The sequence below is a fragment of the Schistocerca americana genome, chromosome X (assembly GCF_021461395.2).
Source record: "Schistocerca americana isolate TAMUIC-IGC-003095 chromosome X, iqSchAmer2.1, whole genome shotgun sequence".
NCBI classification, from domain to species: Eukaryota; Metazoa; Arthropoda; class Insecta; order Orthoptera; family Acrididae; genus Schistocerca; species Schistocerca americana.
Genome location: NC_060130.1, coordinates 671248549 through 671274665, shown reverse-complemented (window position 1 = coordinate 671274665; position 26117 = coordinate 671248549). Strand labels below are relative to the sequence as shown.

Sequence of the window (26117 nt, the reverse complement as noted above, 5' to 3'; positions counted from 1 at the left end):
TTACAAACGTGATCAGGAAGTGCCTGCTAGTCTTGTGGGCAAGTCGTTTGAGTCACACAATATGTGAAATTTCCTGCCAGCTGTATACCATCTGTGTTTAACCTTTCTGACGGCTCAAAACTTCTGTAGCTCTAGTCAGTTTATGATACAGCGCATCTTAGTCTGCGTCATTACTCATTCTTAACTCTCACTCATACGTTCCTTTGCAACTGATGTCTCTCATCTTTCCTGTAGTATTATGTCATCTGCGAAGTTTATGACGTTAAGATGCTGCTGTTCAAGAAACTCTGTAGTGATTGGCACTGGAATGTCCTCAAAATGTGACACTCCTGTCCTTGGAGGTATAAGCTCAAGTTGCTGATGGCAGCCTATGGCTAGATGCCCATTTCTTGATGCTATCGATGGGGACCTGGGCTTCAGTTTACTGTGCAGCGTATCTTCCATTACTTGATTTAAAGAGATCTGACATGTTTTCTGGTGTTTCAAATGGGTCCATAGTCAGTTCTAGCTACTTCACTTTCAGACAGCATTGCAGAAGTTGCATAGCCTTTCCCAAGTGAGTTACACTTTCTGTTGCTGTTGTGTCATGAAATGCAGACAAATCTCTTTGATTTTTATACGTACAATATTCCGGTGATTCTCTTCCATATAATGGGAGTACACTCGCTGCTTACAGTTACTCACCTTCGTGGTGTGGCCGAAGTCACGACATTCGTAACACTTTGGCACGACCTAGTAATCGTTCATTCCTTTTTTTTTATTGATTCAGAAATTTACAAACGCGAAGAATGACTTCCATTACGTGATGGACGCAAGTTTTCTCCCGAGAGCCATCTCGGAACCGCAGTCCTACCTCCTCTTCAGATTCCTTCGTTCGTACTTGCTCTGCCAGGTTAAGCTCTCACGTACCTTAGCGAAGTTTTTTGTCGTCCACTTTCTTGCGAACATTGTGCACAATTATCAGTGGCCCCTGTTTCCTCGATGATTCACATTTAACGTGGTGTACCTGACTAGTTTTCTCTCGAAGCTCTTTACAGTCATCATCTTTCTCTGTTTTCGCTGTGACAAAGCTACTGGCAGTCCAGACCGAATTGATCGTGGTCTTGTCTGTTCTCAGGATTATTCGATCAGTAAGTTTCTTCTTTCTATCACTGGTATCTTTGTTATCGGTGGATCTAATGAAGAGTGTTTTGATTTTCTTGTGTGCTGATTTCTATATCTTAGCTGTTGTAGTTACTTAACATTCGTTTTTGCGAATCTCAGACAGCCACAAATAATGGAATAGACGCATTTCTCCAGTTTCAGAAGCTCAACACGAGTTTTCAGTGCCCCATAGTGTGATTTAGAGACCTCTTTACGTAATCTTTCTTTCTCCTTTCGCAGTTCATCTGCCTGTCCCAGCAACCGGAAGTGAAACATTGTTTATTCGGACACTCCCCATGTTAATTCGACTGCTACTCCAACAGAAACCTTCCTCGCTTCTTGAAGTAAATTGACAGTGTCATTGTAGAATTCACAAGTGACTGCCGAATTATATTCAATAGCAAGTAAGCATCCTGTGTTACGTCGCTCGTTAGCGAGGCCATCGCGGATTTGCACTCATCTGCAGTGACATGGCATTGTCTACTGTCTGCAGTAACTACAAACGAGAAGCGCACTGTTTTGACTGCTGGCTACTATAATTGGATGGCTACGAATTACAGTTCACGTCCAATACATATTTACGTTGAATTAACAGAGTTATTTGAAGTTGCCGGGTTTCCTGCCGTGTGAGTTCTTCGAAATGGCGCGACATTTCGATGCGTATCACTCGAATCGGTACGTTAGTCGTATTTTTTTTATTTTTTATTTTTTGTAGGTAGTGCCGTGGGGCAGGCCGCCCACTGCCAGTGCCACAGGGTAGATGGGACGGAGTAGAGGGACAAGGTTCGACTCCTAGCGTGGTCAGTCAGGGTCCTCGTCCATTCCGTCTGGATATCTATTGGCATTGTCACTGTAAGTCCTAATTTAGATGGCGTCCTGTAATACGCGTTCTAAAAATCTGCTCTCTCTACACAGCACTATGGTCCCCTCAGAATCGAACATATAGCTCTCTTCCAAGTTGTGCTGAACGAGTGCTGATATATATATTTTTAAAGGAGGAGAATGTATCTGATATGTACCAACCAGCTCTGCACAAAGCAGTGGTGTTTGTATCCAATGTACTGCAGATCCCACTCAAAACGGATACTTAAGAGTCATTCATACGTATTTGTAGTGGATTCGTAGTCGAATCGACTACATTTAATCTTCTCTGATGGAAGGAAGATCGTTTGAAAACCACGTTTCTTCATAATACTTGCGTTCTCGGCTGTCGAAAGTCACTTATGACAGAGGCGCCACGTGCTCCGTCTTGTATTGTGATCTTTCAGAGCTGCAAGTCGTAATTTGTGTATAACTGTAGCCATTCCTTCAGAAGACGTACCTCGGGTGTCAATTGAAAAAATTAAGTCTGAAAATGAGTCCGTGATCAGAACTGCGCAGGCTTTCAGAAAAAAGAAAATAAAAATTGGAGCCGGCCGGAGTGGCCAAGCGGTTCTAGGCGCTCCAGTCTGGAACCGCTCGACCGCTACGGTCGCAGGTTCGAATCCTGCCTCGGGCATGGGTGTGTGTGATGTCCTTAGGTTAGTTAGGGTTAAGTAGTTCTAAGTTCTAGGGGACTGATGACCTCAGATGTTAAGTCCCATAGTGCTCAGAGCCATTTGAACCATTAAAAATTGGATTTCAAACAAAAAGCACGGTTGGTTGTAGGCTACGCCACAAAGTTGGCAAAAACAGCAACAAATATTTGGAATCTGGTGTCAATAAGATCAACCGCCAAGACTGTGACATGTTTTACGTCGGTCAGACAGGAAGGAATTTCAAGACTCGTTTTAGAGAGCATACATATAACGAAAATACGAGCGCTTTCGGCACACGTTTAGACAGAGAAAAACGTTCGGGAGGAAACATAGAGAATAATATGAAAGTGTTGCATAGGGCCGGTCGTGGTGGCCGAGCGGTTCTAGGCGCTACAGTCTGAAACCGCGGGTCAGCTACGGTCACAGGTTCGAATCCTGCCTCGGGCATGGATGTGTGTGATGTCCTTAGGTTAGTTACGTTTAAGTAGTTCTAAGTTCTAGGGGACTGATGACCTCAGATGTTAAGTCCCATAGTGCTCAGAGCCATTTGAACTATTTTGTTGCATAGGGTGCCAAATGGACAGTTACTGAACCTACTCGAAGAAATGGAGATTTATGTGCACAGAAAGCGGCAACAGGAATTACTGCTGAATGAACAGAATTACTTTAACCTAAATGCTTATTTTGATGTTTTCAGAAACCTACTGGTTTGAGCAGCGTCGAGCGCCATAGCGGATTGGCAGGCGGTCGTGTGCGCCGGCCGCTGGCGACGAGGAGATTGGGCCCTCCTCCCCAAGTCCCGCCGCAGGAAAACAAGACCGTCATACAGAGAAGCCACGACGTGCCGCCATTGAGACCACACTACGGATTTATTTATTTATTTATTTATTTACATGTCACGTTCCGTAGGACCAAATTGAGGAGCAAATCTCCAAGGTCATGGAACGTGTCAGTACATGAACTTACAACATAAAAGTAATAACAGATAAAAATAAATGTTCATGAACCTGAAAGAAAATCAGTCCATAAGTTTAAGCAAATGCTATCAGCTTCATTTTTCAAGGAACTCCTCGACAGAATAGAAGGAGTGACCCATGAGGAAACTCTTCAGTTTCGATTTGAAAGCGCGTGGATTACTGATAAGATTTTTGAGTTCGAGTGGCAGCTTATTGAAAATGGATGCAGTAGTATACTGCACACCTTTTTGCACAAGAGTTAAGGAAGTCCGATCCAAATGGAGGTTTGATTTCTGCCGAGTATTAACCAAGTGAAAGCTGCTTATTGTTGGAAATAAACTAATATTGGTAACAAGAAACGACAATAAGGAATATATATATATATATTGAGAGGACAGTGTCAAAATACCCAGACTCGTGAATAGAGGTCTAAAAGAATTCGTGAACTCACACCACTTATTGCCCGAACCGTCCGTTTCTGAGCCAAAAATATCCTTCTAGAATGGGAACAGTTACCCCAAAACATAATACCATACGACATAAGTGAATGAAAATAAGCAAAGTAGACCAATTTACGTGTCGAAGTATCACTCACTTTCGATACCGTTCGAATAGTGAAAATGGCAGTATTAAGTCTTTGAACAAGATCCTGAACGTGGGCTTTCCAGTACAGCTTACTATCTATCAGAACACCTAGGAATTTGAACTGTTCAGTTTCACTAATCATATGCCCGTTCTGTGAGATTAAAACGTCAGGTTTTGTTGAATTGTGCGTTAGAAACTGTAAAAACTGAGTCTTACTGTGATTTAACGTTAGTTTATTTTCTACAAGCCATGAACTGAGGTCATGTACTGCACTACTTGAAACCGAGTCTGTGTTGCACACAACATCCCTTACTACCAAGCTAGTGTCATCAGCAAACAAAAATATTTTAGAGTTACCCATAATACTAGAGGGCATATCATTTATATAAATAAGGAACAGGAGCGGCCCCAACACTGATCCCTGGGGCACCCCCCACTTGACAGTACCCCACTCAGATCCCACATCACTGCCGTTATCAACATTGTGAATAATGACCTTTTGCTGCCTGTTGCTAAAGTAAGAGGTGAACCAATTGTGAGCTACTCCCCTCATTCCATAATGGTCCAACTTCTGCAGCAATATTGTGAGATCAACACAGTCAAATGCCTTTGTTAAATCAATTTTTTAATTCTTAATTAACAGTTACTGCTTCGTTAATTACCTTACTATTACGTTTACGGTCATTGATCTGTCAGGCTGGAAGATTTTATTTTATTTTATTTTATAGGTGTTTTTAATCTTATACTTTTGATACTGGCTTTTACAACAATATGTTTCACCTTGCCATGCTAGGAGCTTCACATTACTAATATTTGCACTTTTTATGTGGATTCTAAGTATGGACGCAATTCCACGTGGAGTATGTCAGTAAATGTTTTATTGTCAGACGCTCGTTTTGACATGTGAAGTTAATTTAATTAATGAGTACGCACACCACATTTTAACCATTACAATTGCGATACTGGTTAATCATATAGCCGAGCTATAGTGCCCTCTCCTGGCATCAGTTTCCTTGCATAAATACCAGACGCAGTCTGATCACCACCAGCACTTACTATGTACCTACATGTTTAGCTTGACATTGATACTATATCAGAATATTATATGGTATGTATGGCTGGTATATATGGCTGTTAATCATGTAAACATTTTATCTTTCTTGTGTAGCACCAAAACTGTTATAGATTTAGTATCAACAAACTAACTTAGTTGGTTATACACTGTTTTTGTTTTTGTAACAGATCTGAAGATGGCAGTAGCCAAAACCGGTCATACTGAAATGTAAAATAAAAAAAAAATGTGGTCAAGACGGACCTGTAAAATAAACGTACCTCGGTGTTGCAGCTCGGTGGGCAAGCTTTCAAGATCACTTAAGGCCCGAGCCAAATGCACAAGAGTTCTCAAAAAAGTGCCGTACTACGTCGTGTGGTGGCATTAAGATGAATGCAAATACAGAACCATGTGCGTCGATTCCCTATATGCAGAGTAACCTAACGTGAGGTTTTGCTTCTCCCCTACACAGATATCAAGGAACGAGAGACGTCTTTCTCTAATTATATGATGAATTTATGTTCTCATGGATGGCGTTAACATGTCCAAAAAGTTCATCCAAGATCTCAAAGTCATGTGGTCATAACGAAGGTGTCTTCCCCATATACACTGACGGAAAAGAATCGTATTACCAAAAAATAATTAACGTAGAGTAATGAAATTTCTGGAATACATTTGTATACGTAACATATTTAACCCCCCATGAACCATGGACCTTGCTGTTGGTGGGGAGGCTTGCGTGCCTCAGCGATACAGATGGCCGTACCGCAGGTGCAACCACAACGGAGGGGTATCTGGTGAGAGGCCAGACAAACATGTGGTTCCTGAAGTGGGGCGGTAGCCTTTTCAGTAGTTGCAGGGGCAACAATCGGGATGATTGACTGATCTGGCCTTGTAAAATTAACCAAAATGGCCTTGCTGTGCTGGTACTGCGAACGGCTGAAAGCAAGGGGAAACTACAGCCGTAATTTCTCCCGAGGGCATGCTGCTTTACTGTATGATTAAATGATGATGGCGTCCTCTTGGGTAAAATATTGCGGAGGTAAAATAGTCCCCCATTCGGATCTCCGGGCGGGGACCACTCAAGAGGACGTCATTATCAGGAGAAAGAAAACTGGCGTTCTACGGATCGGAGCGTGGAATGTCAGATCCCTAAATCGGGCAGGTAGGTTAGAAAATTTAAAAAGGGAAATGGACAGGTTAAAGTTAGATATAGTGGGAATTAGTGAAGTTCGGTGGCAGGAGGAACAAAAAAAATGGTTCAAATGGCTCTGAGCACTATGGGACTCAACTGCTGTGTTCATCAGTCCCCTAGAACTTAGAACTACTTAAACCTAACTAACCTAAGGACATCACACACATCCATGCCCGCGGCAGGATTCGAACTTGCGACCGTAGCAGTCGCACGGTTCCGGACTGCGCGCCTAGAACCACGAGACCACCGCGGCCGGCCAGGAGGAACAAGACTTTTGGTCAGGTGAATAAAGGGTTATAAATACAAAATCAAATAGGGGTAATGCAGGAGTAAGTTTAATAATGAATAAAAAAATAGGAGTGCGGGTTAGCTACTACAAACAGCATAGTGAACGCATTATTGTGGCCAAGATAGACACAAAGCCCATGCTTACTACAGTAGTACAAGTTTATGTGCCAACTAGCTCTGCAGATGATGAAGAAACTGATGAAATGTATGATGAGATAAAAGAAATTATTCAGGTAGTGAAGGGAGACGAAAATTTAATAGTCATGAGTGACTTGAATTCGTCAGTAGGAAAAGGGAGAGAAGGAAACATAGTAGGTGAATATGGATTGGGGGGGAAGAAATGAAAGAGGAAGCCGTCTGGTAGAATTTTGCACAGAGCATAACTTAATCATAGCTAACACTTGGTTCAAGAATCATAAAAGAAGGTTGTGTATATGGAAGAATCCTGGAGATACTAAAAGGTATCAGATAGATTATATAATGGTAAGACAGGGATATAGGAACCAGGTTTTAAATTGTAAGACATTTCCAGGGGCAGATGTGGATTCTGACCACAATCTATTGGTTATGAACTGTAGATTAAAACTGAAGAAACTACAAAAAGGTGCTAATTTAAGTAGATGGGGCCTGGATAAACAGACTAAACCAGAGGTTGTAGAGAGTTTCAGGGAGAGCATAAGGGAACAATTGACAGGAATGGGGGAAAGAAATACAGTAGAAGAAGAATGGGTAGCTCTGAGGGATGAAGTAGTGAAGGCAGCAGACGATCAAGTAGGTAAAAAGACGAGGACTAATAGAAATCCTTGGGTAACAGAAGAAATATTGAATTTAATTTAATGAAAGGAGAAAATATAAAAATGCAGTAAATGAAGCAGGCAAAAAGGAATACAAACGTCTCGAAAATGAGATCGACAGGAAGTGCGAAATGGCTAAGCAGGGATGGCTAGAGGACAAATGTAAGGATGTAGTGGCTTATCTCACTAGGGGTAAGATAGATACCGCCTACAGGAAAATTAAAGAGACCTTTGGAGAGAAGAGAACCACTTGTATGAATATCAAGAGCTCAGATGGCAACCCAGTTCTAAGCAAAGAAGGGAAGGCAGAAAGGTGGAAGGAGTAGAGGGTTTATACAAGGGCGATGTACTTGAGGACAATATTATGGAAATGGAAGAGGATGTAGATGAAGACGAAATGGGAAATAAGATACTGCGTGAAGAGTTTGACAGAGCACTGAAAGACCTGAGTCGAAACAAGGCCCCGGGAGTAGACAACATTCCATTAGAACTAATGACGGCCTTGGGAGAGCCAGTCATGACAAAACTCTACCATATGGTGAGCAAGATGTATGAGACAGGCGAAATACCCTCCGACTTCAAGAAGAATATAATAATTCCAATCCCAAAGAAAGCAGGTGTTGACAGATGTGAAAATTACCAAACTATCAGTTTAATATGTCACAGCTGCAAAATACTAACGCGAATTCTTTACAGACGAATGGAAAAACTGGTAGAAGCGGACCTCGGGGAAGATCAGTTTGGATCCCGTAGAACTGTTGGAAAACGTGAGGCAATACTAACGACTTATCTTAGAAGAAAGATTAAGAAAAGGCAAACATACGTTTCTAGCATTTTTAGACTTAGAGAAATCTTTTGACAATGTTAACTGGAATACTCTCTTTTAAATCCTGAAGGTAGCAGGGGTAAAATACAGGGAGCGCAAGGCTATTTACAATTTGTACAGAAACCAGATGGCAGTTATAAGAGTCGAGGGGTATGAAATGGAAGCAGTGGTTGGGAAGGCAGTGAGACAGGGTTGTAGTCTCCCCGATGTTATTCAATCTGTATATTGAGCAAGCAGTGAAAGAAACAAAAGAAAAATTCGGAGTAGGTAGTAAAATTCATGGAGAAGAAGTAAAAACTTTGAGGTTCGCCGATGACATTGTAATTCTGTCAGAGACAGCAAAGGACTTTGAAGAGCAGTTGAACGGAATGGACAGTGTCTTGAAAGGAGGATATAAAAAGAACATCAACAAAAGCAAAACGTGGATAATGGAATGTAGTCAAATTAAATCGGGTGATGCTGAGGGAATTAGATTAGGAAATGAAACACTTAAAGTAGTAAAGGACTTTTGCTATTTGGGGAGTAAAATAACTGATGATGGTCGAAGTAGAGAGGATATAAAATGTAGACTGGCAATGGCAAGGAAATCGTTTCTGAAGAAGAGAAATTTGTTAACATCGAGTATAGATTTAAGTGATAGGAAGTCGTTTCTGAAAGTATTTGTATGGAGTGTAGCCATGTATGGAAGTGAAACATGGACGATAGCTAGTTTGGACAAGAAGAGAATAGAAGCTTTCGAAATGTGGTGCTACAGAAGAATGCTGAAGATAAGGTGGGTAGATCACGTAACTAATGAGGAGGTATTGAATAGGATTGAGGAGAAGAGAAGTTTGTGGCACAACTTGACTAGAAGAAGGGATCGGTTGGTAGGACATGTTTTGAGGCATCAAGGGATCACAAATTTAGCATTGGAGGGCAGCGTGGAGGGTAAAAATCTTAGAGGGAGACCAAGAGATGAATACACTAAGCAGATTCAGAAGAATGTTGGTTGTAGTAGGTACTGGGAGATGAAAAAGGTTGCACAGGATAGAGTAGCATGGAGAGCTGCATCAAACCAGTCTCAGGACTGAAGACCACAACAACAACAACAACAACAACATATTTAAGTGATCAACATCGCAAGATCACAGGTTAATGTAACCATGAGATAAGCCATTGCAAACGTGAAGTGCTGTTATATTAATAACCGACGTAACCGCCAGAATGTTGGATGCAGGCATACAAACGTGCATGCATTGTGTTGCACAAGTGCTGGATGTCTGTTTGTGGGATGGAGTTCCATGCCTGTTGCACCTGGTCGATCAGTCTAGGGACCGTTAATGCTGTTTGTGGATGACACTGGAGTTGTCGTCCGGAGATGTCCCGTACGTGCCCGATTAGAGACAGATCTGATGATCAAGCAGACCTAGGTAACATGTCGACACTCTGAAGAGTATGTTGGGTTACAGCAGCGGTATGTGGGCGAGCGCTATCCCGTTGGTAAACACCTCCTAGAATGCAGTTAATGAATGCCAGCACAACAGGTCGAATCACCAAGGGTGCGTGGATGACCATGAGAGTGTTCCTGCTGTCATACGAAATCGCACCCCAAATCATAGCCCCAGGTCCAGTGTGTCTAGCACGCAGACAGGTTGGTTGCAGGCTCTCAACAGGTCTCCTAATCAATACACAGCCATCGATGGCACCAAGATAGGACCAGATTTGATCAGAAAACACCCCAGACCTCCGCCCTACCCTCCAATGAGGTTCGCTTGACACCATTGAGGCCGGAAATGGCGCTGGTTTGGGGTCAGTGGAACGCACGCTACTTGGCATCTAGCCCAGAGCTGCCCTTGAAGTAACCGATTTGTAATAGTTCGGTGTGTCACAGTGGTGCCGGTTGCTGCTCAGATTGCTGCTGCAGATGAAGTACGATGCGCCAGAGCTATACGCTGAACACAACGGTCTTCCCTCTCGGAAGAGCCACACTGCCGTCCATAGCCCGATCTTTTTGTGACCGTGCATTCACGTGACCATCGCTGCCAGCAGTCTTGCACAGTGGCTACATTCCTGCCAAGTCTTTCTGAAAGATCGCAGAAGGAACATCCAGCTTCTGGAAGCCCTGTTACACGACCTCGTTCAAATTCAGTGAGGTGTCGATAATGACGTCTTTATCATCTTACAGGCAGTCTCGACTAAAATCGACTCACCACGCCGATTCCTAAAGATAACTAATGCTTACGACCGTTACAGTTAGCATTTATTTCGTGTATGTACAAATGCTTGGGTTTTTGGTCTCAGAATGCTCCATGTATAGACTAGCCATTTCTGATACCATGGGAGACCTCCATACACACACTGTCCACTTGGTGGTATGAATTTCGTAGCACAGAAAGTAAGTAGTGTTGAGAGCGCGTAGGAAAATTGACGATTTTTGGCTCAAAATCTTGCACGAGCAATATTAGCGCTCTTTCAGTGGTACGATGATGAATAAGGAAGTTACATCAAAGCATGCCACCACGTCGGTTTTGTCGAGACGGTTCTCCTCCAGATATTCCACGAAATCGCATATGGTGGATACAGTGCCCCACTAAAGGATTCTGTAATTCTGTTATAAATTTGGCCAGTCTATACGTCGGGGAGCTGATGGTGTTTACTATCGGACATAAATACGTTCTTTCCTTATGTGCTTTCGGACACCCACACAAGCAAGCGGTTTTTGGAGCTTTAAACTGAGTTTGTTTTATCTTTTCCCAAGAGCAAGTCCGTGTTCTTCCGAGTACCAATCGTCTTCTTCGTAGAGATAATGCAACTTCATTTCCGAGATCGTTGTATTCTGGGTCTCGCAGTAGCGTGGAGGCTTTCTGACGATGTTCAGAGACACACAACAAAAGCGTCACTTTTTTTAGTCCGATGACGGCACGATAGTGTCTTTATCGTCCCGCATAACGCGAAGCGCTCTCCATTCTTATTCTGAAATGTTCGTTTTCAGAGCTTTTAGCGTGATGACGATCCTGAGTGTTTCTTCGCTTCCTCGAACTGAAGACAAACGTGTTCCCAACAGTATATTCATGTCAGATTAAGCCTTAAGTGTTTCCTTTTCTAGTATTTCCCATCATTTACATTGTTACCTTCAGTTGTTGGAGCCTCTTATTAGTTGTTTCCTACGGAAACAAATATTGTTTTATGGCCATATTTTCAATCAGGCGAAATACCGATGATCTATTTTGACATATCTGCATTATACACTGTTCTGTACTTTGAAATCCATGCCCCGGTGTGTGGCGGAAGGTACTTTATCTATGATTATTATTGAATCTTTCCCGTTCAATAGCGAATGGCAGTTACTTCTGTAAAATATCTGGGAGTATGCGTGCGGAACGATTTGAAGTGGAATGATCATATAAAATTAATTATTGGTAAGGCGGGTACCAGGTTTAGATTAATTGGGAGAGTCCTTAGAAAATGTAGTCCATCAACAAAGGAGGTGGCTTACAAAACACTCGTTCGACCTATACTTGAGTATTGCTCATCAGTGTGGGATCCGTACCAGATCGGGTTGACGGAGGAGATAGAGAAGATCCAAAGAAGAGCGGCGCGTTTCGTCACAGGGTTATTTGGTAACCGTGATAGCGTTACGGAGATGTTTAACAAACTCAAGTGGCAGACTCTGCAAGGGAGGCGCTCTGCATCGCGGTGTAGCTTGCTCGCCAGGTTTCGAGAGGGTGCGTTTCTGGATGAGGTATCGAATATATTGCTTCCCCCTACTTATACCGCACGAGGAGATCACGAATGTAAAATTAGAGAGATTAGAGCGCGCACGGAGGCTTTCAGACAGTCGTTCTTCCCGCGAACCATACGCGACTGGAACAGGAAAGGGAGGTAATGACAGTGGCACGTAAAGTGCCCTCCGCCACACACCGTTGGGTGGCTTGCGGAGTATAAATGTAGATGTAGATGTAGAATGGCGTGCCGGACGGACAACTGTCGGTACATCCCAGTACGATCTCGAATTTCTTTAAGTGTCTCTCAGAATCAGTTCGCGAGACATATATAAACAATGAAGTAGTATGATACTTGACTCTTCTTGGAACGTACGGTCTCGAAGCTGAACCAAGCAGCATTGTGTACCACCTATAGTGTATGACACTGAGATTGGATGAGCATCACCATCACGTTTTCGCCCTTGCTAACCGAACCTAAAAGGAAACTAACTCTTGTTCTTTGGAAATTGTCTATCTTCTTTATGTATCGAACCTGGCAATAAGTCCAAACTACCGTGAAGTACTGAAGAAATGTCTCGAGGAAAGTTTTGTAGTCTACCGATTTTATGCATAAATTACACATACGTTCTTCGTTTAGCTAAGCGTTTATTGAACTACACTGCCAACAACTTCCTACAAAAATAGAAAAAAACAATAGACAGCGAAATCACAATATAGAAAGTTGTAAAAATGATTTAAGATAATTTTACAGTACCTACATAGGCATAATACATATAGATAAAAATCCTGTCATGATATCAAGCGCAGAAAAAATAGAATATAAAACAGAAAACAAAAAACAAAAGAAAAAGATACAAAGATGAAAGTATTTATGTAACCACTGGTGACGCACGAAAGTTTAGAAACAGACGTTACTATCTCGCACAAAATAAAAAAAAGGTTTTGTATATTTTAATACCTTAATGACACAGTAATACTGGAGCACTTGTTGGAAGTGACACTTTCGTTTTCATATGGTTTAGCAGTAAGTGGCTTTGATGAGGTTGGAAGAAACTTAAGCGAAACAGCAAGCTCTCTTCAGTTCTTTCGACAGTCACAGAAGAGGTTTCTATGTTGGAAGGCCTGAATCATAGTGGGTACACATTCGTACCAGGTTAATCATCAGCTTCTTGCTTGTCTGAAATTTTCAGAACCAGAGGGGATTCAGTTTATGACAGATGGAAAGTCGCTAATCATTTGCTTATTCTTCTCCGGCCAATTTCCATACATATCTCTTTAAGTCAAAGGACGGTAGACAGGCGTTTTTCACAGGGCCACAAATAGTAGCCTCTTTCGCCAGCGGGTCGACCTTGTTGTCTTATACCAATTTTGCATGAGCTGGGCCCGTAGAAACAAGCTGCGACTGCGGCTCTAAAGGCACTTGTCTTAAAATAGCACCATTTTACATATTTCATCCACTTTTAACACTTATCTCAAGCCAAATTATTTCGCACTTGGAATATATAATAGTTTCCTAAATATGATCGAATTATTTGCAGCTCTAAAATGCACGTGACCTTCACGGCTCAGTATTCTTTCTACTACAGTATTCCGTCAGAACTAAGTCAATCGTACATAGATAAAAATAGAGTTCCAAACTGACTTTTCTCTAAATAAGGTGAGATTTTGATGGAGAGAAGAATAGCGTGGTTCTATTCTTTTCCGAGTCTACATGAAAATCAACATATATAGTCCTCAAGTCATTGTACAGTGAATAGCGGAGGGTACTTCTTACCAATGTTAGCGATTTTCCGTCTCAGGAAATCGAAGGAAAAGTAGTCTGTATGCCTCTTATCTCATTATCATGGACCTTACGCCAAAGATACGATGGTGGTGCCATACTATTAGCACATTATTTCTCAGGTACCGGTTTTCTAAAGTTCTCCAGCGGGGTTTTACGAGAAAATCGTTAGGTTTCTTGCAAAGATCTACGATCCTAGTAGCGTATATCTGAATCTCCACAACCATGACCGCTTGGTAAGGATTCCAAACGGTGCAGTTGTATCCTAGAATTGGTCACAACCACAGCCTGTATTCTCATTACTGTATAGCAGAATTCCACTTTCCCAGAGCCTATCCCACAAGCTGGTAAAATTTGAAATTAGAATGCAAATTATATTGTGCTCTCACAGTCGTATGAAAGTACGAAGTATGTACTAGTATTCACTAACGGTGAGATTAAGTTTTCGTTATGTATAATCTTTGGAATTTATGAAGCTACGTTTTTCTGTCGTTGCGTTTACACGTCAAAAGAAGACTTTGCATTTACTGCAAACAACCACATAAAATTTCCTTGACGGTATCAGAACTTGCGAAGTATTTTGCGGTTACTGCTGCAGCAGTAAATGACTAAACTCTCAGTTAAAAATCTCTGACATGTTTCTTTTTTGAATTGGCACAAACAACGTAAATTCAGTTATCGTCTACGCGGGCTGTTACTTTCTATTTTGCTCGTGTATTTAAAACATAAAGTTGTAAAATTTCGGTAAAAATCAGTTCCACATTGAGAAACTCACCGGCAGTGATAATTAAGCCAGTTGTAAGTTCTCATGCAAGCGTATTTAGAACACGAAGAATTCTGGAGTGTGTGCGCGGTACCCACAGTGATTCAAAGAAAGGAGTCGGGGCAAGATCGAAACTCATTTTATTATTAGATCCAATAAATACAACAGGCATCTACAGCTAAGGTGGTCTGGGAGGAACTGGAGCAAGCTATCGATGGCAGTGCTGTGGGATGGACGTCCATCGCGAAATTGAACATTGCGGAGAAGAACAAATACTTGGAGGCCAGTGAATAGCACTGTAGAGATGGAAGCAGTGTGAAACTTCCTGTTAGATTAAAATTACGAGCTGAAGCGGGACTCGAACCCAGAATCTATCCTTTCAATGGTAGTGCCCTACCGACTGAGCTACTCAAGCACGACTGACGAACACTCCTCTTAGCTTTCATTTGCAAGTACATCTTTCTTACCGATTCTTACTGAAGTTCTGCAGCATACCTTGCAGACTAGCACTACTAGAAAAATGGAGAAGACCCCACGAAAGGCAAGTATCTGGATTACATTCCGGTGTGGCCGTGCGGTTCTAGGAGCTTCAGTCTGGAACCGCGTGACCGCTACGGTCGCAGGTTCGAATCCTGCCTCGGGCATGGATGTGTGTGGTGTCCTTAGGTTAGTTAGGTTTAAGTAGTTCTAAGTTCTATGGGACTGATGACCACAGATGTTAAGTCCCATAGTGCTCAGAGCCATTTGAACCATTTGGGTTACATTCCTGGTCCGCCACACAATTTTAACCTGCAAGTAAGTTTTACATCAGCGCACATTCCTCCATAGAGTGAAATATTCGCTCACTAAAAGACCGTTCGACGAGTGTTGCGACTCAACATGTTGAACATCACTGCAATTATATCTGCGCCAGATACCTGGAAACGAATGTAGCTGTATTGCAGGATGAAGCCCATTGACTAGACTCAGCCAATGTCATTCCCCAACGCCCATATCCAAAAAACAAATGGTTCAAATGGCTCTGAGCACTATGGGACTTAACATCTGAGGTCATCAGTCCCCTAGACTTAGAACTACTTAAACCTAACAAACCTAAGGACAACACACACATCCATGCCCGAGGCAGGATTCTAACCTGCGACCGTAGCAGCAGCGCGGTTCCCGACTGAAGCGCCCAAAACCCCTCGGCCACAACGGCCGGCCGCCCATATCCGCTCCCTGTTCTAGTCATAGATTCCAATTGATCCCGTAATCGCCAAAATTTGTGTAGATGGAGTGTCGCCAGAAATAAATGCAGGTCCTCCTTTAATTCATGGCACAACGTTTCGAAGCTCAGAGTTAAGCACGTTGGGCATTCACAGTATTATTTGCACAGTAACACTTCATATAGTTTTTTGTAAAAATAATTATTTATGTAGTTATTCTTTTGGTAAAACTTAACCCCATATTACTAGTAAAAATTACGATTGCAGTAGGGTATAAAACAGGACACTATGTACTTAATTTGGTACTGTAGCTGTCACTGCCAAATGTAGACGTTGTCGTGCGGTGGAGGAATGTTGGACATGGATTGAAACTGTCAGGATGCACCGTATTAAAACTCGGCGTGTTCTTAAAGTATTTTATTATTCCCGGCTACAGTGCTGTGTTCTCCTCTGTCTACGTCACAGGGTTCCGCGATGTCGAGGACGCCACTTCACTGTCAGCAAAACAGCTGGGTGCAGAAGGGCTACCTCAGCAACCGTGCAAAGTAGTGCGGCGTGCCGGCCGTGTACAGCCGCGGTGTTTTGACGACATCAGGATGCGCCGGCAGCCAACTCAGCGGCCTTCGCCTTCATTGCCTCAGCGCCGCTCGCTGGGAGTTGCAGGGCGGCCCGCTGCGTGCTTCTTCGCCGTTGTGGTTAAGATCACGGGTGACAACACGCGCCCGTGATCCAACAGCCAAATCTGCGGCCCACGCCTCAGTATGCCTCCGGCGTGTGTTAGGAGCCAACAAGACAGCCCACGGTAGCGAATTGTGGAGTGGCCCGCCGCTGTCTGGCCACGGACCCCGCATTGGCCTCAGAGGGTCGAACCAGCGACGCGCCGTGGACTGAAACACTGGCGCCCCATCTGCTGCTACGTGTAGCCAGTGGTGTGACACGGCCCGCTGTCCAGGAGACTGCCACACTTTAATCCTCCTCGTTAGAAAACCGGCACATATTTATACAGGGCTGTGCGCATCTGTTTTGCTGACGCGCCGCTCCGAGTCATGTACTCATAGCACCTAGGTTGGGCCAGTGGGCCCCTTCTGCCTGAAACTTGCGGCATGCAAACCGCTGCATTTACTCTTTTCAGCGGTTCTAGGGCTCTGTGGCCTCCATTCTTCTTCGCAAGCGCTGGTAAGCGTAACTTACTGTTAACAGTCCCACGCCTAGCTGTAACTTGTGCGCTCAGAAATACTGCATCGAATCTAACTTTTTCGCCGGCCGGAGTGGTCGTGCAGTTCTAGGCGCTCCAGTCTGGAGCCGAGGTTCGAATCCTGCCTCGGTCATGGATGTGTGTGATGTCCTTAGGTTAGTTAGGTTTAATTAGTTCTAAGTTCTAGGCGACTGATGACCTCAGAAGTTAAGTCGCATAGTGCTCAGAGCCATTTTTTTTCCAACTTTTTCCTGTGTTAAATGGGGCTGCCACTACAGTATATAACATACCACTGGAAATCTAATAATGGTAATTACCTAATGTGTAACCTTTAAATTGTGACTGCATCTAAATAAAATGCGGAGTAGTAAACTTTAGAAAGGTTTAGTAGCAATATAACATGTTCCCCCCTTTAGTGTGTTCTAGGGTTAAAGATTAGTCCGTCGAGGTACTGTGAGGATGTGGTTCACTTAGTATCTAACTGATAGGAAGCAAAGTCTCATACTAGATAGGTTATGCAGCTGTCACGATGATTGCTCCTCTGAATCGACACAAATTACTACTGATGTTACACAGGGTTCAATTCTAGGACATTCCCTGTCATTGTTATATATAAATAACTTTCCATTTTACACTCAAAATAGTTATATTTGATGACGATCAAGATGCAAGCCTGATAAGTAAACCTAATAGAGCTGCAACTACAGAAGGAGTAAATAAATATTCAAAAGTAGTATTGACTGGTTCTCAGTAAATGGTTTATCACTCAACTTAAGGGGAGAAACCGTAACTCTTTCACTTCTGCACAATGTAAGATACACTGATGAGCCAAAATATTATTGCTACCTGCTTAATACCGTGTTGATGCATCTCTGGATAGGCACACAGCAGCGATTCTGCGTGGTATGGATTCGACAAGTCTTCAGTTGGTTTCTGGAGGTGTAAGGTACCCTTTATCTATGCACGGGTCAAGCAATACCAGTAAATTACGGGGCGGCGGTCTGTGGATGTGAGGCTGGCACCAATAGCATCTAACAAACTTTCCATATAGTCCAGACCAGGCGAATTTTGCTGTTAAGACATCAACGCGACTTCACTCTAATGCTCCTGAAATTACTATAGCACGGTTCTGGCCATGTGATACTTCTATCCTGCTAGAAGATGCCATTGCCATCGGGGAAAACATCAGGCATGAAGGGGTGCATGCAGTCTGCAATAATGTTCACGTAGTCCACAGCTGTCAGTCTGCCTTCTATTACTACCAGGAAGCATGGGTGCACGTGTCCCATAGCATAATACTGCCCCATCGGCCTGTACTTGTGACACAGTGATTCATATGACTGGGTGACACATTTCCATTGATCAACGGTCTAATCTTGACTGTTCCACACCAACTGCAATCGTAATTGATGATGACGTTGTGTTAGAATGGACACATAGGGGTCGTATGTTACTCAGCCCGGTGTTCAACACTGTGTGCTGAATGGCGCGCAGGCACTTGTGCCTGCACGAGTATTGTACTTGCCATCAGATCTGACACGTGTACCACTTTACAGAGCAGACAAGCCTCCGATCTCTATGATCTGTACCGAGCGAGGTGGCGCAGTGGTTAGCACACTGGACTCGCGTTCGGGAGGACGACGGTTCAATCCCGTCTCCAGCCATCCTGATTTAGGTTTTCCGTGATTTCCCTAAATCGTTTCAGGCAAATGCCGGGATGGTTCCTTTGAAAGGGCACCGCCGATTTCTTTTCCCATCCTTCCATAACCCGAGCTTGCGCTCCGTCTCTAATGACCTCGTTGTCGACGGGACGTTAAAAAAACACTAACCTAACCTATGATCTGTGGCGTGAACTTTTACCACCATGTCGCCTTTTTGTGGATTCACCAATCTTCAGCCACTTTCCGTAGACGCTCATGACTGTAGTGTGATAACATATTTACAGAATAAAAATCCGCTTCACTTGCTAGTAATGACCATAATTTATTCCACGACCGGTTTCGAAGGTTAAAGCTTCATCGTCAGGTGCCACTAAATAATTATGGAAACATGAATGTGTGGCGGTCAGACCAGTCAGTCATTGGAGATCATACCCATATCAAATAAAGGCAGGGGAGCATAAGGCCGGCAACCATGCGTAGACAGACGATACGGAAGTGACTATTAACAGCCATAGCGCCCGCTTGGACAGTACGGCACTGAACTGACTACCAGCAACCATAACGCCTGACTGGAAAGCACGACACGGAAGTGAGTAGTCACTTCCATGTCGAGCTGTTCAGGCTGATACTGTCGTTGCTCGTAATATACTCCCATGCCTTTGTTCGACGTGGGTGTGAACCCCAATGACGAACTGGCCTGACCGTCACAAATTTATATTTTCATAATAATTTGGTGGCACCTGAAGATGAAGCTTTAGCCTTTGGAACCGGTCGTGGAATAAATTATGATCATTACTTGCAAATTAAGCAGGTTTTTATTCTATAAATATATTCCTCAGTTCTGGAAGCTCCCCTGATCAAATATTTAGCACGGGAACAGCTGATGATATTCGCTGATGTCTCATTGCACTCAGCCATAATAACCTGCCCCTTGTCAAAGTCGACTATGCCAGGGTGTTTTCCCTTTACGACCCCTATCGTTGCTACAATGATTCCCCATTTGTCTCTGCTCTTCTTGTATCTTTCCTTACTACTTTACGTACTTGCAAAGCCACTAGGCGGCATTCAGTCTCGTGATGGGCAGTCGTCATTATGTAGTGTACATCATCATCAGTAGCTATACAGCAGATGGGACATAAACGTATATCAAACTGATTGTTGAAAATTTCTGACTGAGCATGTGGACCAGAACTGGAACAGGAAATTACATATTATCGATATTCTCAAACACCTCAAGTTAGCAACGTTTCTCTCCTTGTAATTTCTGGGTTTGGTGATGAAATAATCAGAAAGTTACACTACTTTGCATACTTTCTATCTTTAATGTCGTATAGAATAATTTTCTTGGCCAGTTCCACACAGAGACACAAAGTAGCCTACCAACTGCATAGAAACATGCTCTAAGGATACTATCTGATGTCCATTCTCGAATATCATTTGCGGAACTATATAAAGAAATATGCATACTAACAACAGAACCGCATTACATCTTCCCTGTTATGAAGTTTGATGTGAAGGATCAGGTATTATTTGAAAATATTTCCTCTATTAACCACAACTTTACCTTACTCTCTCACAGAAAGGAATAAAGTATGCAGCTATAAAAATATTTTGCCATCTCCCTTGTGAATTAAAGGTGATTGCAGGTAATGAAAGCTTTAAAAACAAAATCATTTGTATATGACAGTTCCGACGCAGCAGATGAATTTATGAGTAGATATTATAAATTTTATCTCATTTGTGTAGCTATTACGACCCACAGAATATACAAAAAGACTAAACTATGTTTTCTACAAAGTCATTTTCAGTCAGGCGTATCCTTCTTGGGTTCATATTGTTGTGGGTGCATATTTTATTTTTCGGCTTTCGAAAAACTTTATATCGATCGCTGTATGAGAAAATAAAACCTTGAACTTGGCCGGAGACAGAAACTGTAGAATGCAATCTCCGTGAGGAAAAGGTGAAATCAATCAAATCAGTGTCATTACTACAAGGTTTGTTAAAAACCCTAGACATAGGTTTCGAGGTCTTTAAAAACATCTTGTTCAGACATTACATTAGTAGCATCATGTTAATCATTGATCCTTCTGAAGGACACATTTTAGAGACGTCGAAATCTATGTCAAATGGATGCCATAAACTTTGTACTATTGCATCTGATTTGGCCATTTTTCACCTTTTCCTTACGAAGAGGGTGTAAAAGATGTTAACATGATATATCCAGCATTATTTTGACTGGAATAAGGTCGTCCTGATATCAGTAAAGGGACACGTTGCCCTGGTTGGACAGTTATGCTCGGTACTAAAGTAACTTACTGTTTTATTGTGATACACAGGGTGTACATAAAGTCCGGGAACACTTTCAGTTATTTTTTGCACAAGAACTAAACATTGTACAGATGTCATACACACTGCATTTTGAAGAGAAGCACTGGAAGTTTTTTTACAAACATTCGATACGCGAATCATGAGTGACTCGGCAGATGTCAATATGGTAATCCAATTCTTGCCATACCCGTCCCAGTACGGCGTCGTCGACTGTGGCAGTCGCTTCCCGTATTTTCTGCTACATCACGTGGCAGAGGCGGTACATACACCATGTCTTTAATGTGTCCCCACAGAAAAATGTTACTCGGAGTGAGATCTGGTGATCGGCGAGGCCATTTCATGAACTCCAACACACAGAAAGCTCGCTCCACACCTGAACTCGCCATGTTTGCGACTAGCGCTGACTATCGGCAAATTATCAAACTACGCTGTGGCGATATACATGAAAAAAAAAACTCTCAGGGTTTCTCTTCGAAACGATATATGTACGATATCTGTGCAATGTTTGGTTCTTGTGCAATAAATAATTGAAAGTGTTCCCGAACTTCAAGTACACCCTGTATCACAAGAGACCTACAGTATATGAACGACATTCCAATTATTATTAATGTTCGGCTTCGGTGGGCAATACAGTTTGAGATTTTCCTTGAGTAACAATGAACGTCTTTCCAGAGAGGCCGCGATACGTTTGCTGTCTGGTGCAAAGATTGGCGACCATATCTGAATGCGTGAAACTGGAAGACAATGTTCTTCGTTAAATGTAAAAAGAACTGCTTATTTAGTCGTGGGTAATAGATGCAGAAAGGTCCAGTTCATTGACAGAGGAGTAGGAAAGTGCACATCCTCTACGAAACAGATTGCTTTCAACATGTTTGTACAAGTTAACCTCTGTTAAAAAGTAATTAACACTAAGGCAGGTTAATGTTCAACGACCCGCCAATGACACTGTCAGAGTCTATGAACATAAGCTCGGATTGAACAAGGGTGGCCCGGAAACGGCCGTGTATTTTTAAAAAGAACCGACCCAACAGTTTCCCTCGGTGATTTCGGAAACTTGGAAAATCTTAATCTGAAACCTCAAACTGAGAAGGATAAAATGAGATGGACTAACAGCAGAACAACAAAGAAGGGAAGTGCCATCTTACAAGAGAGTCACTCTAATGCGGAAATACTTGAAACGATAGACGTTCAATAGAACATAGCAATTGTGGACAAAAGAGTTCTAAAGTTAATACTTGTGTTCTTATATTACACTATTGTCTTGCGTACTTCACGCTCTGCTGCTTTCACTATTTTCTCCCTCAAAGCTACAGAGGAGTTGAAGATTAGGTGTGTAGAATGAGTAACTAATGAATTGCGGAGAACATTTTGTAGCTCAACTTGGCGAAAAGAAGCTACCGGTTCACAGGAGACATCCTGAGGCATCAAGAAATTGCTAATTTGGTCAAGTTGTAAAGGGAGGCCAAGGATTCCCTGCAATAAACACGTTCTAATAGGTGTAAGCTGCAGTATTTATACTAAAATGGTGGAGTTTGTTGCATAGGATATATTAGAGGTGAGAGCTGTAGCAGACCGGTCTTTGGACAGAAGATAAATAAGAGTGCAAATATCAAACTTTGTAACTGCCAGTTTTCACAAAATGGGTTTTCAGAGCTATTGTGTTCTCGGTACTCATTAGGACGTCACCAGACTAGTTCCGAGTGCAAAGTCATAAAGAAACATTTCAACCATCCACTACGAGATGGCACATGATCTTTATGTCAAGCGATGCTTCCCTATGGACTTACATCTCTTCTCCATTTAGTTGACACACAGTTCGTGTGGAAATTGGTTCAAATGGCTCTGAGCACTATGGGACTTAACTGTTGAGGTCATCAATCCCCTAGAACTTAGAACTACTTAAACCTAACTAACCTAAGGACATCACACACGTCCATGCCCGAGGCAGGATTTGAACCTGCGACCGTAGCGGTCGCGCGGTTCCAGACTGTAGCGCCTAGAACCGCTCGGCCACCTCGGCCGGCTCTTGTGGAAAGCATGTAAACTGCATGTAAACTTTTGTTTGTATCAATAAAACATCTTTGTAATGAAAGGAGATGATTTGGGTTTCAAAAATAGTTGGAGAAGTGAGCGCAAAAACAACGTGTGTCTCTAACACAGTTAACCATATAGAAAGATCCGTTAACGATGCTGCGATTTCTTCATCAACAGTAGAGGGATTTCTACAGTAAATTTCGCAACATCTGATATGAAAAATGGAGTTGTGCAAAAAACAGAAGACAAAATTTTCAATATTTTCATGAATTTAATTTTGTTATTCTTTTTTAAATAATGAAAGAAGTATCGGAAGTGGATTTTTTTGGTTCTATTAGCTGGTTCTATGAGCTGAAACATTTCTGCTTCACTTCTGTACTTTTACTACCACAAGTAAACCTAAATGCCTCGGTATTAATGGTACTTGAAACAAAAACACTGGTATTGGCACACAGTCTCTGGTAATGGAAATGAGCGTTTGGCGTCATTGGCCGGGAGGCCCCTCGCGGGGCAGGTCCGGCCGCCATAGTGCAGGTCTTATTACATTCGGCGCCACATTGGGCGACCTGCACGCCGGATGGGGATGAAATGATGATGAACACAACACAACACCCAGTCCCTGAGCGGAGAAAATCTCCGACCCAGCCGGGAATCGAACCCGGGCCCAGAGGACGGCAACCCGTCACGCTGACCACTCAGCTACTGGGGCGGACACAGTCTCTGGTATGGCACCTAGAAGGTTCTTATCAAATTTATTGCCTGATTTGCCTCATTATTTCTCCAGTGATGAGATGAGCAACGTAACGCTGAGGTATCAGAATATATTCTCAACTTTCTAGGTTACAAATAAGTTATCTAAAGAAAGAGGTATATTGCTTTTTGATTCTCTTGATAAATGTGACATTTGGCACTTAGAACGATTGACGCTTCCACTCTTCAAATATTTTCAGAAAAGACTTCCATATACTTCAATTTTTATTAGATGTTAACTAATTTCTCTTTTTCAGCAACACTTTTTTTGCGATTGCTATTGACAATTTTATATTCTGCCTATTTGAGCCATCGCCAGGTATCTTCCCGCCTAAATTGCAAAGCTCATCTACTACTTTTAATGCTTCATTTACTAATCTCATTCCCTCAGGGCCACCTGACTGATTCGTCTAAATTCGATTATCGTATTTTTATTTTTAATGATATTTATCATATAACTTCTCAATATACTATCATTTCTATTCAACAGACTTCCCTGTTCTCTTACCGTCTCTGACATAATTACAGTGTCATTGGCAAACCTCAAACTTTGTATTTCTTCTCCCTGAACTTTAATTCCCTTTCCAAATTTTTTTTATTAGTGTCCTCTACTGCTCGCTCAACGTACAGATTGAACATTGTCTGGAATAGGCTATACTTCACTCTCAATCGCTTTTTAAGTATTACGTCCCTCTCCTGCCCTTCAGTTGTTAAAGCTTCAGTCTGGGCTCTGTACAAGTTAACCGCTCGCTCCCTGTATTTTTATGTATTATAGAAGGCAAACACCTGTAATTTTTCCTACTCACCAATCGTGACAACGAAGAAACTGTTGCCGTAAGCGTCTTGCAATTAAACAAATCTGTTTCGAAACACTTTGTTTTCAGATAACGAATGTAGACCAGATAAATATGCGCAAGAATAACGGTGTCTAGAACGTGACAGCCTAGCATCTTACGGACACGTGGCTTTTCTAAATCATTTCGGACGAATGCCGATATGGTTCTACATGAAAGATCCTAGTCTTGTTTAGTTGAGCTAATGGAAATGGAAATGAGCGTTTGGCGTCATTGGCCGGGAGGCCCCTCGCGGGGCAGGTCCGGCCGCCATATCGCAGGTCTTATTACATTCGGCGCCACATTGGGCGACCTGCACGCCGGATGGGGATGAAATGATGATGAACACAACACAACACCCAGTCCCTGAGCGGAGAAAATCTCCGACCCAGCCGGGAATCGAACCCGGGCCCAGAGGACGGCAATCCGTCACGCTGACCACTCAGCTACTGGGGCGGACAGTTGAGCTAATGATCCACTCCGAAAAGCTATGGGCTGAAGAGGTATTGATCCTTAATTCTCTTTCTCTTCCTTCATACGGCTGAGAGGTGTGAACAAACTTAGGTCGGTAATTAAGCAGCTATTTCGAATCCTAAGAGCAGTGCACAACTATGGTTCTTTAACGTTACTACATAGCATTTGCTTGGGACTCACCGAGATCTTGGTGATCCCGCTAGGCGATTCCTGTTCAGACCAAGCCGTTGGCAACAACAGGTGAGTCGTTCATGGTCCGCAAATGCACGAGTCTTGAGCGTTGACCTGGAAGCATCAGAAAATACCTAAGAGATACGATCAGATACCTGTTTCGTATTAACTGTGAATATTTTATGAAGTTATAAGACTAGTTAAAGTGAACAAAAGAAATGTGCACCGGCGAACAACTATGAAAACGGTATCGTGAACCGATATAATAACTTTCCACGGCACATGAGGCTTGCTGTATTTTGACGAGCTTGTAACAATGAAAGCTTCATCTTAAATAGGACAGAGTTCAGAATCAGCAATGGTGGGCTGGGAAAGACACCATCTCGCCGCAGAAATAATAGTCGGCAGCTTTTACGGGCTTCCCGCAGAACCACATCGCACATCTACACTCCACTACAGTCGAGCAAATCAGTAGAGCAGCCTATAAACACCTCTAATGTAGTCACAAGTTAGTTGGCTACGTGTTTTGTACAGAAAGTGCACGGCAAGTAGTCTCAGGGTGGATCGTGCCGACATGTTCATAGAAGTATGAAGTTTCCACAGTATCTACGAGTATATTGTAGTAAGTCACGCATTCGAGAAAATCCAACATCAAATTACCCACTAATTACATTTTCTATCGATGATATTGGACTGCTTGAACACAGAAAAGATATGGAATGTAAAGAAGTGGCTTCAGTCAGATGTGCATATTGTTATGTTTCACTTTGCTTAAATCACTCAGCAGAAAAATTTGCTGCTGAGGTAACGTAATCATTTTAAGCAGAAGGAAATATACCAATAAGTTACGACATTGAATGTGTG

At 42.6% G+C, this 26117-nt stretch overlaps 1 protein-coding gene across 5 annotated transcripts in view; it reads right to left on the bottom strand.

The window, feature by feature from the left end:
• Nucleotides 1-26117, bottom strand: part of LOC124555769 (cAMP-regulated phosphoprotein 21) — a 989726-nt gene that overhangs the window by 598787 nt on the left and 364822 nt on the right. For 4 of the 5 annotated variants that reach the window (XM_047129817.1, XM_047129815.1, XM_047129818.1 and 1 more), the window contains exon 4: nt 25263-25367. The exons of the other annotated variant lie outside the window; for it this stretch is intronic. The gene's annotated coding sequence lies outside the window, so the exon portion shown is untranslated. The remainder of the gene's footprint in view (nt 1-25262; nt 25368-26117) is intronic. 5 annotated transcript variants of the gene reach the window in all.